The sequence below is a fragment of the Lissotriton helveticus genome, chromosome 1_1, assembly GCF_964261635.1.
Source record: "Lissotriton helveticus chromosome 1_1, aLisHel1.1, whole genome shotgun sequence".
NCBI lineage: Eukaryota > Metazoa > Chordata > Amphibia > Caudata > Salamandridae > Lissotriton > Lissotriton helveticus.
The window spans coordinates 640,709,914-640,719,987 of NC_136057.1; positions in this window are offsets into that span (position 1 = coordinate 640,709,914).

The following is a 10,074-nucleotide window of genomic DNA, read 5'->3' on the forward strand; positions in this document are numbered from 1 at the left end:
TATAGCTATAAACACATGGATGTGCTTTGGAAAAGGCTATGAAGTGGTTTGTGGAAATAATTGAACTCAAATCTGAATTATAACTTGGGGATGGAGGGGAAATTCCTCTAATTGATGAACACCTAAAATGATATTCCCAACTGTTAAATCTGACAAATCAATTCATACACCCAGAGCATGATCTTAAATGGCAGTCTGTTTTCTCAAAAACTTTAGTTTTATTTCTTAAAATATGTCTGGATACAACAAAAAAATATACACCAATAGAAATAAAGCCAACTGGTCTGGCCCTTTAACGCCTAATGTTAACCAAGACCTTTTGATTTTCGTAGTAAATATATGTACTTACTTGTAGGGGTTTCCTGCTAGCCCTCTTTATCCATTGGTCTGTTATTTTGTCATTCACATTTTCTATTACCCAGTACACCATACAGCATGGACCAGTAGGTCAGACCACTTCAACCTTTCGATCTCTTCACTGTGAATGAATTCTGTTCTTTCACAGGGAGCAGTTCTACACACAAAATGGTTCAGTTAAGTGCCAGGGACTATTGTGGAAATGTGTGCTTTTTGGGATTTAAAATGTTTTTTTTTTTAATCAAGGGTGTGCAGCTTTCCCAACAATAAAAAAACCAGGCACTGACAAACGTGAAAGGCTGGCAACTGAACCTATTGGCGTTACTAGTGTTTGTTTGAGGGAACGACTTTTCTTATAGTGGGCAACTCTGTTTGTGCTTCCCATAGCTGTTCTTGAAGGACAATCCCATAATGAAGCAACATTTCGGGCTACAATAGTATGGAAGATGGGACCTTTTCTGATGAAACTACATTGGCAGAGTTAAGTTGTACCCCCAAAGAAGAGTATTCTGAAATGGAGCGGAAGATGAAATGTGTGTTATAAGTGGTGAACTTAAAAGTATACACAGCAAAATATTGTATAGAAAATAATTTGGACAAATGCCCAATATTGCTTTCTAAAATAACCCTATGTAAACACACTTCTTTATTTTGTAAACAAATAAAAACGTAAATCCAATATAGTATCTTTACAGTAAAGTAAATTAAATAAATGCACAAGGTAAATTAGTGATTAGAACTGTGTCTTTATGACTAGCTATGGATTCCAAATAGCCATACACTTCCTAAACAAAAAAGCCATAAATTAACAATTATTACGGAATCATGTCAGCAAACTAAATTCCTCAGACAGCAAACACTGGTTCTCACATAGAAACTATGTCATGTTGTACCTGTTGCCTAAAAAAATAAAAACTTATTGATGCGCCATCATCAGACAAAAAACAAACAATGTAAGGAAGCAAGAACTGCCATTGCCTTACTAGATAGTCCATCTCAGCAAAGGCAAGCCATGAAAAACATACAATGGCCACTGGCTTACGAGGGCTAATCCAAATTCCATTCTCTCTCTGTCGCTCTCAACAACGTATTGTACTTTTTAGAAGAATTGACAAACATAAAAATAAATAAATCCACTGCTTTCTCCAAATGTGATGTACTTCAGCAGCTTCCTAATACCTATGCACAAAACAAATTTGAACATACTTGTGAAAATGTGATCGTCTTCAGCAGAATAAGCGTTTTACATTATATCCGGTGCACACATTACACGTTAAATTGGAAATGCTAATAGCCCAACCACATTTGACAGGGTAAAAATATCACTATACATAACATGAACACAATATACTTCTAAATGTTTTGTTCAAGGATTTTAAATGTCTGCAGCATAAGTTGCATTAAGTTGCATTTTTTTTAAAATCCTTTACTAATTATAAAACGCACAATGGCTATTCTTCTGCCTCATCAGCATGCGCTCTATGTCAACTTTTCATGTACAATTTTTCTTGGCCACATAAACGTTGCAAATACAATGACTTTATTACACATATGGAATTCGTTTTAAAATTACACAAGTATACTGCCTCAAATTGCTTTGCCCTAAACTATTTACTGCTTTTTCTGCACCTCCTATTGGTATTACACTGGCTTAATGACGAGGATTTCTTTAAGAAAAAGCTGATTAGGTTCTGAAAATGTAGGTTTGATGGCATCTCCCATAGGATCCTAAGTTGGTCCTCTTACATATACAAACTGGTCTGGGCACTAACAGTTATAAAATGGTGTTGTGTTGGCTTGACCTGGTGGTGGCGAAAAGAGACATTCCTTAGATCTGGAAAACACAGACACTCAATTTCAGTGGAGGTTAGAATAAAGGACTAGACCACTACATGGCAATGGAAAATGTATGTGGCGAGCTGATACTCGCACAAGCACCCAAAGATATGGTCAGACTGGGCCCATTATAAGGCGATACAAATCGAATTGACTGATAGGCATTCATGGTCAATAGAAGCCGAGGTACATTCCTTTGTGTCTGGACCTTGATTTGTGTTCCTTGTGTTTATTTGCGGTATAGAGGTGATTTACAGAGGGGTGTGGAGAGAATGTATATTGTTACAAATAGCGCTGCAATCTGTGCACCAACTGCATTGTGCGTTTGTTTTGTGTTAAGCTTTAGAAATGCCAATAACTGTGTTTAAAAAAAGAAAATGTAGGATTACTATCTCTGCCAGTTACACTTACATTCTTCTTGGTGGATGCTTTACTAAAATAGTTTTTGGCAATCTCAGTGGAATAGTTCTGCTATCTTGGACAGCATTACCACTCTACTGTTCTCCATCAGTCAGATAGGATTCTATTTTGAGTGTTTTCAATTTCATATTGAATGTCTTTCCATTAATTTGTGCACTCTTCATAAAGCGATTTTCAGATTATTCACTGCACCCTTCTTTTGTCAAGGCATACGATATATATCTACTCACTCATTAGAATATCCACCCCATGATGGTTTAAAATGACAAGTACATTTTTGCAAGTACACCTGGAGCTACTAAAATTGCTATTCAATATAGTATAAATGAATAGCTTCCAATGGCTTCACTTCTGGGGCATATGAACAGGAAGTGACATCACCCAAGAATCATGTCTTGGAAGTCCAACCCCCGAAAGTGGCATCACTTACAGACCATGTGACCAGGAAGTCATGTCAAAATATACATAAATGGAAACCTCAGATTTTTCTTCCCGGTTTGGTAAAGAAGTACCATACATATATCACACTTAAACTGTATTGCTTCTAAATCGTAAATCCTTACATCAGTGATGCATGCATTCAACTTATAAGTGCATTTATATATTTTCAATTCCTAGCAAACACATTATCACAATCCCCTTAGCTCAATATCACACATACATACCAGTCGTATCTCTCGCACACACAAAATTCCTAAGCGGTTGACGCATGTTTCACAGGTAAGGATTACTTTATTGTGCTTTTCCTCAGGTCAATGGATATTAAAAAGATTTCTTATTTGAGTGGAATAAGGGCAAGCCTTTTATTTACTCAAGCTCCTAGTTTAGGAGGATTCTGTATACAAAAGTTATAGAAACAAAATTATGAGCTTTAAATCCTGTACTCTCAATTAGTTGTGAGAAAGCGAGATCATAACCAAATCTTGTAATGTAATGAGGGAGTAATGTAAATGAGGGAGCAAGTCACTGTCTGTCTACACACAAGGGGCTCATTTATGAGTCTCCTTGCGCCGCCGGAACATCACTTTTTGTGACGTTACATGGCGCAGGAGCCTGCCCCATATTTACGTGGCAGCACTACGCCACTTTTTTAGGCTTAATGCTGCCTCGTAAACCTGGCTCCCTTTAGCACAGTTTTCTGCTTCAAAGGCGCATGCAATGGGTGTTGCTGGGGGTGCTCCCAGCATCATCAGTGGCTTTTTGACACTCCTACAGATTAACGAGAAATTGTAAATCTGGGGCAACGCCAAAAACTTACGCCTCCCCAGAGGCATAACGAGGAGAAATATCTTTATTTCTCCTTGTTTTTCCTTTTTCTATGTGAAAAGAGGAGAAGCCTCTTCTGATTATTTCTGTGCAGGAAGGGAAACCTTGGTGCAAAGGTGCCTGCGCTGGTGCACGGCAGCCCATTGTGTGCCGGCACAGGGGAAAAGGACAGAAATGCGCCATATCCAATAGATACGGTGCATTCCTGCCCTTTTTCTTTTACCATAGGGCACCGCAGCAGGTAGGCCTGCGGTGCTGCCCTATGGTAAAACCTCATAAATGAGGCCAAAGAGGTGTAGCCCAACACACCATGGTTGAGAAGGGAGGGTTTCCAAGCTGGGTAAGCAGAAACTGGCTAGGGATAGAGGGTAAAGTGTGGCGGAAGGTTGAGCAGCCAGTGAGTTTGGATTGGAAGGGGGAGAGAGCTTAAAAATGGAAAAAAGGCCACCTGTCTGCAGAAAGTATTGGAAATCAAAAGTGTCAACTATCATGAACTGGAATTGACAAAACTGCACCTATCGCTAACACAAAGCTGAAAGTTATATCTTCACATGTTAATGGATTAAACAACAATAAAAGAAGGCCATATTTGGCCAAACTAAATTCGTCCATAATTCTACTGCAAGAAACTTGCATTAAGAAGTGGGGTAGAAGGCAATCAGCTGGTTGTCGTTCCATTTATTAACTTTTTCATCGGTTACAGTGGCACAGTAAGGGGTGGCATTTTTAGCAAGTAGGAAACTTTCTGGTAGATTAATAAAAAGCGCTAGAGATGATGCCGGAAGGTGGGCTACTGCTGAAATCCAAATAGTTCAACATTCATTTTCATTATATTCTCCAAGAATTTATTGATCGTGGGAGGATTACATTTTCCTCAAGTAACTAATAAAGATCTGAACATACACATAAGTGGGCAAAATATGATGATTGAGAAAGTCATGTTCTCGCTTAAAAGAGAGTTGGGTTTAGTAGGTCAATGGCAAGTGGAGAACCCACACAAAAGGCCTTATATTCCTTTTTCTAACTAATTTTACTTGACCTTTCGCGTAGACTACTTTCTAATACCATACTACTGCTTTCTAATACCATACCTACTATCCAAAACTGTCAGTTATTTCATCCCTAACTATATTTCAAATCACACAGCCTTACAGTTGGAGGTAGATTCTTTGACCACTGTAGGCCCTGGACAAAGATGGCACTTTGATAAATCCTTGCTCAAAAATAGCCATTTCCTTGAGCAAGTTGCTGACCGAACTAGTCACTTTTTATCTGAAAATAGCTAAATTCTCCCTAGCTAACTTTTGGGAGTCATATAAAGCTGCAACATGAAGGGAAATCATTCATGCCAATTTAAGAAAGCTAAGGAAAACAGATCCAATGTCTACAACAGGCCAAATCCAAGTTAAATAAAGTGAGCCATAACAAGAATTATCAAGCGAGAGACTAATAAACTGCCTAACTTAAGGGAAAAGCTTAAATTTAAATACATTTGGCAACTATACGAGGAGGGAGAATTCTCTGGCAAAGTGCTTGCAAAAAGTGCCAGCGCGCGTAAATTCTATTCTATTCTCCAGAACTTAAAAAGCTTATGGCTACCCAAATCTGGTTTCCCATCGCTATAGTGATGAGAGGAGAGAGTGAAATAAAGGAGAATGGGATAGAGTTAAGAGAAAAGATACCTCTTAAGTTTTAGGCAGAGTTCCTAAGCCTAGGTGTGAGGTAGGCAAAATACTAACCCTGGGCAAAGCACTACGCTACGCTCGTGTAGTTTGCGACGTTTCCGCTAATTAGTACTACGCGAATTGCACATAGCACAGGGAAAACTTGCGGTCCTCAAGGTCAAGTTGGCGACCGCGAGCAAGCAAAATGACATCCCGGTGAGACTTTTTCCAGGCTTGCGATCAGCAACATCAAATTTCCGATCGCAAACCTGGAAAATAAACCTCTCGGCGAGATTCTCAATGCGGCGAGGTCAGGTTTCTCATTGCGAGTGGTCGCGTATGCTCGCGACCGCTCAAGATGAGAAACTACCAGTCGAGTAAAAATCTACTCGAGCTGCAGAAAACTACAGCTCGCACTGTGCAAGATGCCGTTTTCAATGATTGCACAGTGCCGGATGCTTGTCTGCACTGTGCTATCATTGAAAACGGCATCTTGCACAGTGCGAACAGGCTACTATGCAGTTTGCGTAGTGCTACGCGTAGCGTGCGAAGTGCACTTAGCGTAGCTACGCGTAGCGCTACTACTGCGAACCACGCCCATGGTTACAAAATACCTGCCCCCACTTCTAGCAGTCTTTATTCTGGGGAAATAAAGCTGTCTTTAATTGTTTGATTGCAAGTCCCTATTGGCATGATAGGGGTTGGCCATTTGCTGCAGGTCAGTTGAGGCTGTGTTATTCTTTGCCCGATATAAAATGCATTGTGCTTTGAATTGTGCCCTGTAGCTAATGGGCAGCCAATGAAGCATTTTAAGCGCGGTGCCAGCCGATTCTGTTTTCTGAGTACCTAACAGTATCAGGGCAGCGGCGTTTTGAGTGATCAGAAGTTTAATTATCACTGATTTTGGGCTACCTAAATACAGCGAGTTGCCATAATCAAGGTGAGACACGATTGGGCCTTGAATCACTATTCTGTATGATTCTAGTGGGAGCCATTTTAAAACCTTTCTTAGGGCTCTCAGCAAGCCAAACCAACTGCAAGCCACTTTCTTTGCTTGGGAGGCTATGGTTAGTGGGTTTTTACTTCTGACTTAGTAGATGGGTGCTCTCCTAAGGGAGATGGACAGATGATCTGATCCTAAAGCGTTGGATTATTTCCTATGACCAGAACCTCGGTTTTTACCTCCATTCAATTTCAGATCATTGGCTGCCATCCACTGAGATACTTTTGCTAAGCAGCTGTTAAGTGTCATTAAAACAGAGGGGCTTATTTACAAGTCCCTTGCGCCGCTGGTGCATCACTTTTTCCCATTTTAAAAGTGACGCACTAGTGGCGCATGGGGCCTGTAAATAAGCCCCAGAGTCCAAATTTGGTCACAGCGGAACAATCAACTGGCGTTCGTCCGCATAATATACCATCTCATAACCAAAGGAACATAGATCTCATACGGGACGGACATAAATGTCAAAAAGAGTAAGGCTCAAGGACAAGCCCTGTGTGACACCACAGTACAACTGATGACTGGATGAGAAGAACTGCCCCTCGCTGACCTGGAAACTGCATTTGTCCACAAACTAGGCCAAGCACTTCAGAGCGTACCCTGTCATACCAGCTTCTTCCAGTCGATGGAGAATGGTGGGGTGGCAGACTGAATCGAAAGCAGTCAAGGAGCATCAGAGCTGCTGATCCACTCTGGTCCAGGACCACCTGCATAACTCTGTGGCCCTTAGAAGAGCTGTCTGTACTATAGCCCGCGCGAAAACCTGTCTGGGTAGGGGGAAGAATGTTGTTTGTTTGCAGATGGTTTATGATGTAGCTGTTGATCAATTTTGCTAACACCAGGCAAAAGGGAGATGGGTCTATAATTTATTAATATGTTTAGATTAGATTTCTTTAATAAAGGATGGATGATGGCATTTTTCAATTCCGCCGGAAAACTACCGCTCTTCTTCAGGAAAAGATTACACAAATCTGTCAGAACAGTAATCATTGAGGTGCCCCCCTTCAGTAGGATATTGGTTGGAGCTGGGTTCAGCTGAGTCTGATTTAATTGAGGTGGCCACAGCAGTGATATGTTCTATGGTCTGTTGTGGTAAAGTAATGTTTTGATGCTAATGTCTCTAGACCTGTTCTCTATATTATCCCTGTGGTCTGGAGAGCCTGATAGGGTATCATAGATGTCTTTTACCTCCTGGAGAAAGTGATTAGATAGAGATTTGCATCGTTTTATTGAAGACATAGGTCCAGTTTCAAGCGTATCATGATTAGGAAAGGAGTCCACTATATTTTAGATCTCTTTTGGGGAGTAACCAGATTGCTTCATTCTCTCTGCAAGATCATTTGTTCAGGCCCTTCTAATGGCTTGATATTTTTTTTAAAGATGCTTTGGAGTTCCTTTTATTTATGTCATCATATTTCACTCTCAATTTTCAGAGTGTGACCTTTGATGTGTGTTATAAAATTGACTAACTGGGTAGGATGGATCACTGACAGGTCATGTAGCATTGACAACTGCACAGACTGCGTTTTTTAGGTCCCCTAATACCGTAAAATTTGCTGACTTCAGGCTAGAAGCGGCACTATCAAGGGCTACCTTTCTGCAATCTCGGCCTTTCTCAGGCTTCCTGATCAGCCCTCTCTTTTCAAGACCCCTGTTGTTAATACATTTCTCAAAGGCATTACTCACCTTTTCCCTCTTATTCTGTTTCTGATGCCGCAGTGGGTCTTGAATCTGGCACTTACTTTTTTGATGTGCGCTCCTTTTAAGCCGCTCCACCACTGTCCTCTTTGTTTGTGGACCTTGAAAACTGCTTTCCTCGTTGCCATCACCTCCGCTAGGCGTGTGAGTGAGCTAAAGGCTCTTTCTTATAAGCCTCTTTTTCTGTCAGTCCATCTGGACAAGGTTGTGCTTCGCACTTATCCTTCCTTCTTGCCAAAAGTTGTCCCTGCTTTTCACATTGGGCAGACTATCACCTTGCCCTCTTTCTTTCTGCCTCCGCACCCTTCCAGCGAGGAAGAGAGGCTCCTCCGTATGGACCCAAAATGTGTGCTTACATTTTACTTAAATCGCACACAACAGTTCCGGGTGCATGACCAGCTCTTTGTTGGCTACGTGGGCGCTAAGAAAGGCCGGGCTGTACACAAGAGGACTATCTCCCGCTGGGTCGTCTTGTGTATCAAAGCCTGTTATTCTCTGGCTAAAAAGGAACCTCCGGCGGGGTTGGGCGCCTATTCTACCAGGGCGGCAGCAGCTACTACTGCATTGGGACGTGGTGCCCCTGCAAGACATTTGTCAGGCAGCCACATGAGCCTCGCTGCAAACTTTTACTAAGCATTATTGCCTTGACAGTCAAGTCCGGAGAGACCGCTTCTTTGGCCGTTCTGTTCTCTGTGACTTTCTGGTGTGATCTTGTTTGAAGACCCACCACCGGGGTTTGTATTGCTGTGAAATCTATTCTAAGGTAAGGAATCTATCACTAACGTGTCTCTTTCAGCTGCACAAGTTACTTACTTGTGTATCAATATATTCGTAAGAGACATTAGTTAGTGATAGAGTCCTTACCGCCCCACCCATCCTCCCCGTTATGCTAACTGATTTCTAGGGTTAAGGTCATCCCTTTCAGGGCCCTAGTTTCAATGCTTCAGTGGTCAATATCTTGCATGGCTCTGCGTTCCTGGCGTAGAAAGTCGTGTAGAACTGACGTCAGCGCGCGTGGGCGCGTCCAAGTAACCCAAGCAACGTCATCTCGGCAACTACGACGCTAACGATGCGCAGGGGTACTGCTGATGAAAAAACTTTCCGGATCCAGTCTGACGCCTGGGAATATTCTACGGTAAGGAATTAATCAAGTAAGTAACTTGTGTGTTACTTGTATGAATCGGCTACCTTTGTTTTTTATGTGTATTGTAAACTGACCGATCATGTAAACAGACAATTGACATTGAAACAAAAAACTGTGTAAACCTTTTTTCTAGGAATAAATAAACAGTGTTTATGACACTTTTATTACAGAAGTTTATGCCACAGTTTTGTCATAAACAGCACATTAGCTGGTCGTTAAACACTATGGGACTTTGCAGAACACTGGGGAATTACCTGCTAGACCGCTGTTGGAAATACATGTTTTACTCTTTTTCCTCATATGGCTGAGTAAGATAGTGTGAACCTATAGAAAACATGATTTCACTTTAGCGTTTGGAGCACCTTCAATAACATCTATGAGAAAATTATGACAGAAAACAGTTTCCTCTCGAACACGGTTCATCAAATCTCAGTAAAAGATCAGCATTTCCCCCCCCCCCCCCCCCCCGAGTAAAATTACCTTAGAACACACAAATTCTTAAAATGAATATGGTACCACCAATAAATTATTTATATTGTGACTAAAATCTGTTATCACCCCTTATATGTGTTCCTTTTTGTGACCCTCAAAACCTAACATTCACTGCAGTGCATTTCAGTGGATACCATGACCAGCGCCACTGAAATTATGCACCAGGGAAGAGCCAAATTATGTGGAAAGGAAAAGCA